The 12,801-nt window shown below is 34.2% G+C and overlaps 1 protein-coding gene across 1 annotated transcript in view; it reads right to left on the reverse strand.

Moving 5' to 3' along the window:
- gol (ring finger protein goliath) overlaps nucleotides 1-12,801 on the reverse strand; it is an 89,165-nt gene that overhangs the window by 44,973 nt on the left and 31,391 nt on the right. Inside the window, exon 2 of the mRNA XM_088260047.1 lies at nucleotides 7,375-7,437. The gene's annotated coding sequence lies outside the window, so the exon portion shown is untranslated. The remainder of the gene's footprint in view (nucleotides 1-7,374; nucleotides 7,438-12,801) is intronic.

The raw sequence follows: 12,801 nt of genomic DNA on the forward strand, positions 1-12,801 counted from the left end.
TGTAGTCTATAATAAAACTCAAGTGGTAAAAAAACAAAGTGTTTTCTTTAATCATTAATTCATGAGTGAAAATTCTAGGCAAAAACACTCGCTATCTCGCTAGAGGCATGAGTTAATACATTTCATCGATTCTAAGTTAGCGGTGAAGTTACTTAGGTGTATGATTTTAATTCTTGATAGGGCGACCGAATCACCTATGCACCCTGACCTGCCCGCCGCCACGACGCGCCGCGACGGCCCAATGTCAAGCGCCAAGGGCTGGCGGCGCGCGGCACGCCAGGGGTGGCGTGTCTAGTTGGCAGTGCACCTCCCGAGGCATCTACGAGCTACATATCTAGCATGGGCAGGAAGCATGTGAACCTGACCGCGTTTCGAAATAACTACGTCAATGACGTTTTGAGGGTTGAAATGGTCGGCGGAATGGATTTTTGTCACGATGTTGGTTTATTGGCTTAGAAATTCATATGAAAAATCACAAGACTATCGATAACATTCTTTTTTTCTTTTTTTTTTTAATTCTTTTGCATTACATAACATAAATTCAATTTTTTAATAGATTTATATTATCCACTGACACTTCGTGATGGAATAGCATTTTAATATATTATTAGATTAAAACCAATATTTTTAGCTTTTCCACTTTATTTTTATTTGACCAGCGACCGGGTTTCGTCGTTACCGACATCACCAGTCTGATGATGTCGGTAACGACGAAACCCGGTCGCTGGTCAAATAAAAATAAAGTGGAAAAGCTAAAAATATTGGTTTTAATCTAATAATATAATAAATTCACATACAAAAAAATAAGAATAAAATATAAAAATGAATACAAAAAAAGATCCCACAAAGGCATGGCCTGTGTGTGGGTATACAATATAATAGTATACAATATAAGTCATAGTAAAAAAAAAATTGTCATAGTAAAGGGTATAAGGGTATGGGTTTTATAAGTAGAACTAGAATAATAGTGTTAATATAAAATACAAAAAATACTTGACTCTCAGAAAACATTTTTTTTTTTAAATAAAATAAAAAATTTAAAAACATAAAAAATATGAAAAAGTAAAAAGTAAAAAGCTAGCGAGCATGTACTACAAGAAAAAGGAGCTTAAATCTGTATCTTCTATAAATAATCAAAGCAAATTTTTAAATTTACACAAACTTATTGAAATCTATATAGAACTAAGGGAGAGAGTTGATTATTTAAAAAAAAAATACTCGAATAATACCACGGCTGTCCAAATTTAAAACACAGTAAGGGACATTTTTTGTAGTAGGTACGTTTTTTTTGCATTTATGGACTAAGTAGACTCTACTTAGTCCAAAAATGCAAAAAAAAACGTACTACAAAAAAATGTCCCTTACTGTGTTTTAAACTTGGACAGCCGACCACTTTATGAGTTTTATTTTATTACACACAAAATTACGCCAAAAAATCTGTATATTCAATTCAATTTATTTATTTTCAATTTAATTGATTAATTTCTAATTAACATTCATTCAAACCCTTATGCGCACCCCAATGGTGCATAAGGCACTGCATTGTATAAATGCAGTATTATCTTGATCGTTAACACACGAAGGAAAGGTGATCAGCCCTCCACTTCAGGTACCAGTCCGGGGTAATATAGAATAAATATTACAGTGAAAAAATCACTTTTATTTATTTGACCCCCCCCTGGGAATCGAACCCGGGACCTCCGGTACGGTAGCCCAGCGTGCTGATCATTACACTACGAAGACGGACAAATTATAATTAACATACACATTATAAACTAAAATTTAGGGCGTATATACTTATAAACAAAAATTTAAAAATAAAATAATACAATTGCTTAAGGTGTAGAAGAATTCCGCTTCGGAATACTCCTTCAGACACATGGAACATATCAATTTCCAATGAGATATTGTTCAACGTAGCAGTACTCTTCCTGTATATAGGAATGTGAAACTATCAATGCCGACGCTGTCTTAGGTAACTATCGGGAACACACAGACCAATTCTCCGAATAATTTCAGGATTATCGATCTTACCGCGCAACAATCGATAAAAAATGCGTAATCAAATACACATTCCTTCTAGTCTCTAAACTATTGTAGCCAAGCATACCCTGGAGAAACTCGGTCGGGTAGAGTAAATATATGCAGTATATATGCAGTACCTATTGTTACCATCGTATTTGTATCTCGTTGGAGCTGCCATCTGTTGAGAATATTGTGAAGTAACGCGCGTTCGACTGCTTAATAAAGATATTGTTTAGAAATAATAATACGCTTATCAGCTGCGCTGTAATAGCGAATTAACCCTCGATAAAGCCAAAATCCTAATAAATCCTTATTATCGCTGGTTTTACCATTCCATTTCGATAACAAGACAGGGATCGATTATGATTGACGCTTATGCAAGAAAAAAAAGTGTTTTCAATATAGAGGCAGGGGACACGACCAATTATCGGCAGTCTACCAGTTATTGGCAGTGAAAGTAAATTTGAAGAAAAAAACTGTTTTTTCCTTACACAAAGAACAAGCTAGATAATCTGAATATTTTTTTTCAAGTAGATAAAATTATAAGAAATAAAATTAATTGCACAATTGTTTTGAAAGTGAAACTGCCTTATAATGTCTACTGATTCCAATATGTGTCAAACAAAAATTTTCATGAACATATTACTAGAAATAAGGATAAAATAAGACTGCCATTGTTGAAAAAAACCGAGTCACAAAATTGCTTAATGTATAATTTTAATAATTTTATTGTTCGTCTTCAAATCATCATGTTAATTCCGAATAAAAAAATATATATTTGTTTTTTTTTTGACATCTCATCAAATATGATGAAGAGTATGGAACCACTGAGGTATCTTTCGAGAGACGAATTTCTTACATTTTGAGTGTGTCCAAATAATTGTTCACAAAATCTGGATTATCTCCAATTACAGGAGTTACCTTCATATTATTTTTTGACATCTCATTAAAGATGAAGAAGAATATGGAAGTCTGGGCATTTACGCGACTGACGACCGTCATAGGCTGGTTTATACACGTGTAACGTTCACCGATTCTACCCATTATTGACAACCACACTACTCAAATTCTTTGAAAATTATATGAACCAATTTCGAAACGTTGTTCTTGAATCATTAGAACTTCACTAGAGACATCTATTGGTGAGATGAAAAGAAGCTTTTTTATTGAGCAGAAACTCTTATACTAGTGTGCGAGGTCCGAATCCTGGATTATAATAACACGCATGAGAAACGCCAGAAAATATCATTTTAATTTATATTATTTTAGCTTATAATTTGACCAGTTAATTTATTTACAACATTTTGCATGGGTCCGAATTGGAGATAATCCAGATTTTGTGAACAAGTCAGTCAAAATGTTGTAAATATTTCATCGCTACGGGAAAATGTTTTGAGAATTGAGTTGGAAAATGTACCCTTATAAATTTGTGGTGATTTCGGCTTGATATTGGCCAACCTTGATATGACATCGCGGATATAAATCCACCGCACGGAAGGCTAAACCACCCTTATTCCTAGCCGTGTAGGTAGCATATAATATATTGTACATACCGATTGGCAAGCAATTTAACAGAAAGAAATATAAAAAATAAAAAAAAACTAACTAACTAACCATCACGCCGCTTCCCGCAGGGGTAGGCAGAGAGAATCGAACGCCACACCACTCTGTCTTTGCAAACATTCTTTGCCTCTTCTACATTCATGCATCTCCTCATACATACCCGACGATTATTACGACTCCTGACCCGGCCGCTTTCAAGTATTTGACATACCTGATTGTTTTCCTCGGTCGTCCTCTGCTTCTTTTTCTAACTACATTCGCCTCATAAATTTGTTTAACCGTTATTTCTTCACTCATACGCTCCACATGTCCAAACCATCTCAACACACCTTTCTTAATTTTATCGATAATGCTTATCTCAGCCTTACATTCTTTCCTTTTTTTATATTCGAACATCTATCAAGCATCGTTTTGCCACACATTCGTCTGAGGGATCGCATTTCGACTGCATTCAGTCTGCTTTCATCCGTCTTTTGCCAACTCCATGCTTCGCTTCCATACATAAGGGTTGGAACCAGAACTCCATTGTGTACTGCCAGTTTAGCTTCCGCTGATAGATTTTTATTTGCTAAAACTAATTTTAGTGCACCACTCACTCTGTTGCCAGATATATAAAAAATATTGTTCAAAAAAATATCGTTTGACGTTCGACAGTATGACTTTCAAAATCTTGCGACGAGAAAATCCTTTCAGTGACAAATTATAAATACATATTTAACACATTTGTTTATAACAAACTCAACAAATGACTCATGTCGCTCATGTCCAAACATGTCGCTCACTCCTTTCAACAACGTCAAATATGAAAAACTTTTCTTTCTTCTTTCAGGAGATTATTTTAACATTTGAAAATGTATTATTTTGTAACATCTCATCAAAGATGAAGAAGAATATGGAAGTCTGGGCATTTACGGGGCTGACGACCGTCATAGGCTGGTTTAAGTGATCACTTTACACACGTGTAACATTCACCAATTCTACCCATTATTGACAACCACACTACTCAAATTCTTGGAAGTTCTATATATATGAACCAATTTAGAAACTTTGTTCTTGAATCACTAGAACTTCACTAGAGACATCTATTGGTGAGATGTAAAGAAGCTTTATTAAGCAAAAACTTTTATATAAGTATGTGAGGTCCGAATCCTGGATTAAAATCACACACGAGAAACGCCAGAAAATACGATTTTCATTTTTATTATTTAGCTTATAATTTGACCAGATAATTTATTTACAACATTTTGAGTGTGTCCAAAAGTATTTGGACACACTCAAAATGTTGTATTTGAAAATGTATTAAAAATAAATATCAAGCCACTTATTGGACTTTTTACTGGGAAACATATCTTTTTAGGTAAAACCTGAATGTTTTTTCTCCGTTTGAAAAATATGTAGTAAGTTTAAAAAAATAATTAAACAAAACCTTTTCTTTAAAATGCAAAAACAACACTTTCTGCCCTGTAGCGGGTAAATATTAAGTTAAAAATATGCCGCTTTTGCTGGGATATAGTACATTTTCTGGGCATTTCGCAAACATGTACAACGACGATTTTTGATATATGACGTTGTTGAAAGGAGTGAGCGATGTCAACAATTAGTACACTTTACATCAGACTAAGCGACGTCATTCGAAGTGTTCTTGTTTAAAAATTACAAAGAAAGTTCAAATCATTTCTAAATTTCAAACTGTACGATATATCGATATAACATTATTTTTTAAACCCAGGTAACATTTGAAGTAACCGAATTTTTTTCTTGAAATACCGTTTCTTTATTATTTTAAGTTTTCGTTAAAAAATAGTTATTAATTTAAAAAATCTAAATCTTATATATTTTCTTTTCAAAATGAGCGCGGAAACACGTCCGACCCCTGGTGTGGCCGTTCTCCTCCTGAATTTGAAAGTTTGAGATCTCAGCCTTAATATTACTAGCAAGATCTCGTTTTGACTGACTAGGGTTTAAAACCAAACAAGACTATAATCGTAAATAAGTAAAAATCACATTTAAATGCAGCCTCATAAAGATCTTTTTTTTTGCTGATGTAAATTTAAAAAATAATGTTAAAAAAATAAAAATAAACATATTTATAAAAAATACAAAAATTGAAAATAATTTTCACACGATTTTTTTGGGTAACTGAGCACTTTGGTCGTTTATTCATCTGCATAATGAACACGTATATGTTTTTTATTCACCGCCTCCGTAGTGTAATAGTCAGCATACTCGGCTACCATTCTGGAGGTCCCGGGTTCGATTCTCATGGGGGGTTAAATAAATTTAATTGATTTTTTTTCAACATATTCAACATTACCCTGGACTGGTACCTGAAGCGGAGGGCTGATCACCTTTCCTTCATGTGTTTACGATCAAGATAACACTGCGTTTATATGATGCAGTGCCCTATGCACCATTGAGGTGCGGATAAGGGTTTGAAGATGAAGAAGATGAATATGTTTTAATAACGGTCTAATACGGTGCCCTATGCATCATCTTAGTGCGGATAGGGGCCAAATAATACCAGGCAAGCATAAAAGTACCGAGTTACATCCTTTTGCAAGAAGTTGTTCGCATATCGAGGAAGATAAATTAAATATTTCCCCTGGTACGCTAGAAGTTATCGCTACTTATCACCAAGGAGTATAGGTGAATGATCGATAGTCATTAAATAACGGGAAATTCTAATGATTTATTCTTTCTAAGGTTCAATGCGAGACACTCCACTCGGATAACGTATGATATCAATTGCATTTATGCATATATGTGCATTAAAGAAATAAAAAGCTAGACTGTACTTATCAATAATGACGTTGGTAATGTTGCTACTGATAGTGTCATATCTCCTTAGTATAGAGTTGGTTTGAACTAATTCACCTACGGTGCAAAGTTGGCTAGTATTAATATAAATACTAATGTGAACGGTACCCTGGTTTACTCCCATGCCAATACTACACACCCAACTAAACTCTGATACACACCCAACTCAACTCTCATACACACCCAACTCAACTCTCATATGAACCCAAATCATCTCTGATACAAACTCAACCCAACTCTCATACATACTCAACCTAACGTTGGTACACACCCAACTCAACTCTCATACACACCCAACTCAACTCCCATATGAACCCAAATCAACTCTGATACAAACTCATCTCAACTTTCATACACACTCAACCCAACTCTAATACACACCCAACTCAACTCCCATATGAACCCAAATCAACTCTGATACAAACCCAACTAAACTCTCATACACACCCAACTCAACTCTCATACACACCCAACTTAACTTATACACACCCAACTCAACTCTCACACATCGATAACATTAAGAAGAAGAAAGGTGTGTTGAGATGTTTTCGACACGTGGAACGAATGAGTGAAGAAAAAATGGTAAAAAACATATGAGGCGAATGTAGTTGAAAGAAGGAGTAGAGAAAAAAAAAACAAAGAAAAATTGGCATGATCAGGTATGTCAAATACTTGAAAGTCCGGTCAGGAGTCAAATAATCGGCGGATATGTATGAGATGCATGAATGTACATAGAAGAAGCGAAGAATATTTGCAAAGACAGAGTGGTATGGCGTGGCGTATTCTCTCTGCCTTCCCCTGAGGGGAAGCGGCGTGATGGTTAGGTAAACAATTAAATTTGACGTCGACCAGTTGCGGAACGGCTAGCGAAGGTTTCGGCGCAGCGCGACCGAGTGAAGGCTAGGGAAAGTATCTTGAAGAATCAATAACAAAAATATTCGTCACGATCACAGAAAAAAATGTACTCACCTAGTTGACAATTCACAAATCCACAGATCTTCTCATACGATCCCTTGGATTTTCTGTGCACATCTGAAAAAAGGAAAAATAAGTTGTCAAAGACAGACATTATGAATTATAAAATTAATTTATTTATAGATTCGGCGTTTATTCGTAAAATTTAACTCCATTTTAATTTATATATTAAATGTTAAATATATTATTATATTAAAACCAATATTTTTAGCTTTTCCACATTATTTTTATTTGACCAGCGACCGGGTTTCTATTCGGTAACGACGAAACACGGTCGCTGGTCAAATAAAAATAAAGTGGAAAAGCTAAAAATATTGGTTATAATCTAATAATATATTAAAAATGCAATTCCATCACGAAGTGTCAGTGGATAATATAAATCTATTAAATGTTAAAATCAAACACTGACTTTTTGAGTCTACTAAATTACATTTTATTGTTAAAAACACATATAAATTATATTTGTGACAATTCGCTCACTCCTTTTTAACAACGTCATATTTAAAAAACTTGATTTTTTAGGAGATATTTTTGAAGTTTAAGAATATAATGAAATGTATTAAAAATAAATATCAAGCCACTTATCAAACTTTTTACTGTGCAACAGATCTTTTAATGTAAAACCTGAAGGTTTTTTCTCCATTTGGAAAATATTTACTAAGTATATGTAAATAAGTAATTAAACAATACCTTTTTTTCAAAATGCAAAAACAACACTTTCTGCCCTGTAGCGGGTAAATATTATGGTAAAAATATGCCTCTTTTGCTGGGTACATTTTCTGGGCATTCTGAAAACATTCACAACTGAAAATTGACAATTTTTGATTTATGACATTCTTGAAAGGAGTGAGCGATATCACCATTATTTTCTGTACCGCTTTTTTCATCTAGTATTCACTTAACGATACCTTGCAATGAGACCTGAGGAGTGTTTTTCGACAGGCGCCGTGGTGTAGTTGGTAAACCCCTGCGAAACTGGCGTCGTGGGTTCGATTCCCGCCAAGTGCAAAATAAATTTAAGATTTTTTTAAAATTGGTACGTGTATTTGTCATGTATTATTCACGTGTTACCTTCCCTATCCTTACTATCCTACCTGCGGACCAGCCTCTAAAAGTAAAAGCTTCATTATTAGTTAGTTATTCCTTTAAACAAAACAAATAAGGTGCATGTAATTCATGGTTTCTCGAAAAAATCGATATCGAATATCCTGATGTCAGAAGAGATAACACAGCCCTTGCATTAGTACAAATTTACCTTATTTTTTTTTTTACAAAAATGTTAATAAAATTAGTACATAACCACTCACTGAGATTTTTATGTCTACCGGTTTCGAGACGTACCCACCTCTTCGTCAGGACAATCACTACCACAGCATGCAAACAATACTACCCTTCACCACCATAGCACCATTTACACACTCAAAACTACACAAAATGTCTAACACATGCGACTTTTGGTCGACCCGAAGACCAACATGCACTATAGTTTTCAATACAGACATCGCTCACTCCTTTCAAGAACGTCATAAATCAAAAAACTTGATTTTTCAGGAGAACGTTTTTAAAGTTTAAAAATATAACACAATGTTTTAAAAATAAATACCAAGCCACTTATTGTACTTTTAATTGTGCAACACATCTTTTTAGGTAAAAGCTGAAGGTTTTTTCTCCGTTTGAAAAATATTTATTATATTTTAAAAAATTATTAAGCAAAACCTTTTCTTCAAAATGCAAAAACAACATTTTCTGCCCTGTAGCGGGTAAATATTGAGTTAAAAATATGCCTCTTTTGCTGGGATATAGTACATTTTCTAAGCATTCCGAAAACATGCACAACTGAAAATTGACGATTTTTAATTTATGACGTTTTGGAAAGGAGTGAGCGACATGCGTTACGAGCCGAGGTTAAAGGTGCAGTAAAATTAGACCTGTAAACGAAACAAATTTAGCAAAAATTTATTTAACAAAACAAATTCATCGATTATGCTCATTCATTTCTAATTTATAACGAGTCTCACGTTACGTTCAACATGGCCTGTCAATTTGGCCATAGATATTATCAACGATAGTGTTTCACAAGCGAAACTTTCAAGGGAAAGCAGCTGAATAAGGTGTTCCCTTCACACATAAATCGCATACTAATAACGTCGTGTAGACAAGGTACTGTGCACACGCGAGTAAAGGTAGCCATACACAGCTAAGTGCCCGCAAACACAGCGTGCATAGATGTAGCAAGATGTCCAAATTTGGATAGACCAGGTCCGATCGAATCACAACATGCATCTGGAATCTAAGTCATACGAAACGAGATCGGCCCTTTTCGTGTTTGCATGTAGTATCATATAGCCGATGGACGAAGGGCATTAACATTACACGCAAATATCGTTGATGACAATCGACTAACAATTGTGTCGCCTAGTTAAAAAATCCGCCAGATCCAATTTTATAAGATCTAAAAATAAATACTGTATCGGAATGCCAATTGTGGGTTTTATTGTTTTAAATATTTATATACTTAAAAACTCTGTTAAAAATACTTAAACAAAGCATTGTATTTCAAATTCCGCTATATTCATGAAACTTGCCTTCTGACCCATTCGGCCAATCAGAGAGCGGGGACAGGTCAAAAATTAAGATGACGTCATTATCGGTTTGTGTCTCGTGTTTTTTTTTAATTCCATTCCAAAAAAAAAAATTAAAATTCCAAAAAAATGGGAGATTTCTCTATTTCATACTATTTTATCTAAAGATGAAACTAAGACAAATCTTTGAAACATAAATGTTACCCGGATAATTTTGCATTTTTGTAAATGCATACGCCAAAAAAGGCATACCACATAGGATCAGGTAAGGAGTTGAGGGGGATAGAGGGGATGATATAAAAATGATGTCTCTTTCGTTATTGGGAGTCCGGAGTCGCTTGCACCGAGGAGTGCCTAGACGTTTTGCCACGTCAGAAATAATTATTTTCTGCAGTCGTTTCAATGATACATTATCATTGAAATATAATTACGGTAATGTATTCATCTATACCTACGATATTGAAATATTATGTTAATGATCCAACGTAATGGTCGCTGTGTGACGATGTCTGCGATTCTTTCATTATTTTTCTCTCTTTAATTAAAAAAAATAAATTATAAATAGGTATGCCTGGTGATGAATAACGTCAACCGATCAGTTAAATTGATATTAAGGTGTACAACTCTCAAAAAAATTTTCACTTGAATCAATCCAATCAGAAATTTCGATTCAAAGCGTGGACGATTTTGTTTGTTCGGAATTAAGAGGAAAATCAATGTTGCTTTATCCACAAGCGAACTGCGAATGTATAGTCACTTGAGGCAACTAATTACTGTGAAAAGAAAACGCGTTAACAACGAAAAAGTAGATACACATTGTTGGGTAATCGGCTGTCCAAATTTAAAACACAGTAAGGGACATTTTTTTTGTAGTACGTTTTTTTTTGCATTTATGGACTAAGTAGAGTCTACTTAGTCCATAAATGCAAAAAAAAACGTACTACAAAAAAATGTCCCTTACTGTGTTTTAAATTTGGACAGCCGTAATATATCCAAAATAAAACAAGGTTTGTTGGATTGAATTCTACATTTATTTATGTACATATATGTCAATACGTGACACGTTTCGTCTTCTTAGGACATTATCAAACACATCGCTCACTCCTTTCAAGAACGTCATAAATCAAAAAATTGATTTTTCAGGAGAACGTTTTTAAAGTTTAAAAATATAATACAATGTATTAAAAATAAATATCAAGCCACTTATTGAACATTTTACTGTGCAACAGATCTTTTAAAGTAAAACCTGAAGACATCATCAGACTGATGATGTCGGTAACGACGAAACCCGGTCGCTGGTCAAATAAAAAAGTGGAAAAGCTAAAAATATTGGTTTTAATCTAATAATAAATTAAAAATGCAATTCCATCACGAAGTGTCAGTGGATAATATAAATCTATTAAAACCTGAAGGTTTTTTCTCCATTTGAAAAATATTTAGTAAATTAAAAAAAAATTAAACAACACCTTTTCTTCAAAATGCAAAAACAACACTTTCTGCCCTGTAGCGGGTAAATATTAAGTTTAAAATATGCCCCTTTTGCTGGGATATAGTACATTTTCTGGGCATTCTGAAAACACGCACAACTGAAAATTGACGATTTTTTATTGATGACGCTCTTGAAAGGAGTGAGCGACATGTGTTATTACCCAACAATTCAATATGGAATTCTACCAATTGTCTGCAGTTAAATAAATCAATACTTGTTCACAAAATCTGGATTATCTCCAATTACTGGAGTTATTTTCAAATTATTTTTTGACATCTCATCAAAGATGAAGAAGAATATGGAAGTCTGGGCATTTACGGGGCTGACGACCGTCATGGGCAGGTTTAAAGTGATCACTTTACTCACGTGTAACATTCACCAATTCAACCCATTATTGACAACCACACTAAATGCCCAGACTTCCATATTCTTCTTCATCTTTGATGAGATTTCAAAAATAATTATTTTATTTTAATAATAAGAATCTACAGTCCAAAAATGCAAAAAAAATATCCCTTACTGCGTTTTGAGTTTGGACAGCCGTACGGTCGGGAAGCTAATAATACCGAAAAGAAAATAAATGAATATTTGTTTTGTATTGAAATTGACAATACGTTATTAACGCGTTATCTTTCCACAGTAATTAGAGTCTCGGAAGAAGGATTTTTAATTATACAGTTAATTAATAGTATATATACTTAGTGCCAGTTTGGTTTCGAAATAGCAAAGCTAGTACGGTGTTTCTCAATTAGTGGTACGCGTTTCATTAAGGGCCTTCTTCTTCTTCTGCTTGGTGTCGGCCTTGTGGCCTATTTTTAAGAGGGATTAGCCTCCTGCGATGTGGATTCCCAGCTGTCTATCCATCTCTTTGGTGGTCTGCCTGGGATTCGTGTACCTCGGGACTGGCCGTGCAGTGCAATGCGGGGGAGTCTGGATGGTTCCATTCTCCTCACAAGCGCATACCATTGTCTCCTTCGTTGCCTTCCCCACCTAACGACATCTTCGATCTGATCCGATCATATTTCAATTAAGTGGTACGCGCGGTAATCTCTTGAATAATATATTTTAATCGCATTTGACACATTAAGGCACAATATACGATAAATTGCAGCTTAAAGTTAAGTTAAAATATATGAAAATATTTTTTCAATATATCGTTCTCATGCAGGAGAAAGTGACCAAGTGCATTGTTTTTACAAAAACGTGATTATTGACTATTTGATATCTTACTAGCTTAATATTGCCCTGGAAAAATCCCAAAGGATTTTAAACTTGAAAGTATAGTATATTGACTTGGTAAAAATGACTAACTGCATTGATGTTTATTTTCTTGCCAAGCAAAAGTGACTT

This window comes from Brachycentrus maculatus, unplaced genomic scaffold (genome assembly GCF_059751285.1).
Source record: "Brachycentrus maculatus isolate JH-2025_06_01 unplaced genomic scaffold, ASM5975128v1 h1tg000122l, whole genome shotgun sequence".
In the NCBI taxonomy this organism is placed as follows: Eukaryota; Metazoa; Arthropoda; class Insecta; order Trichoptera; family Brachycentridae; genus Brachycentrus; species Brachycentrus maculatus.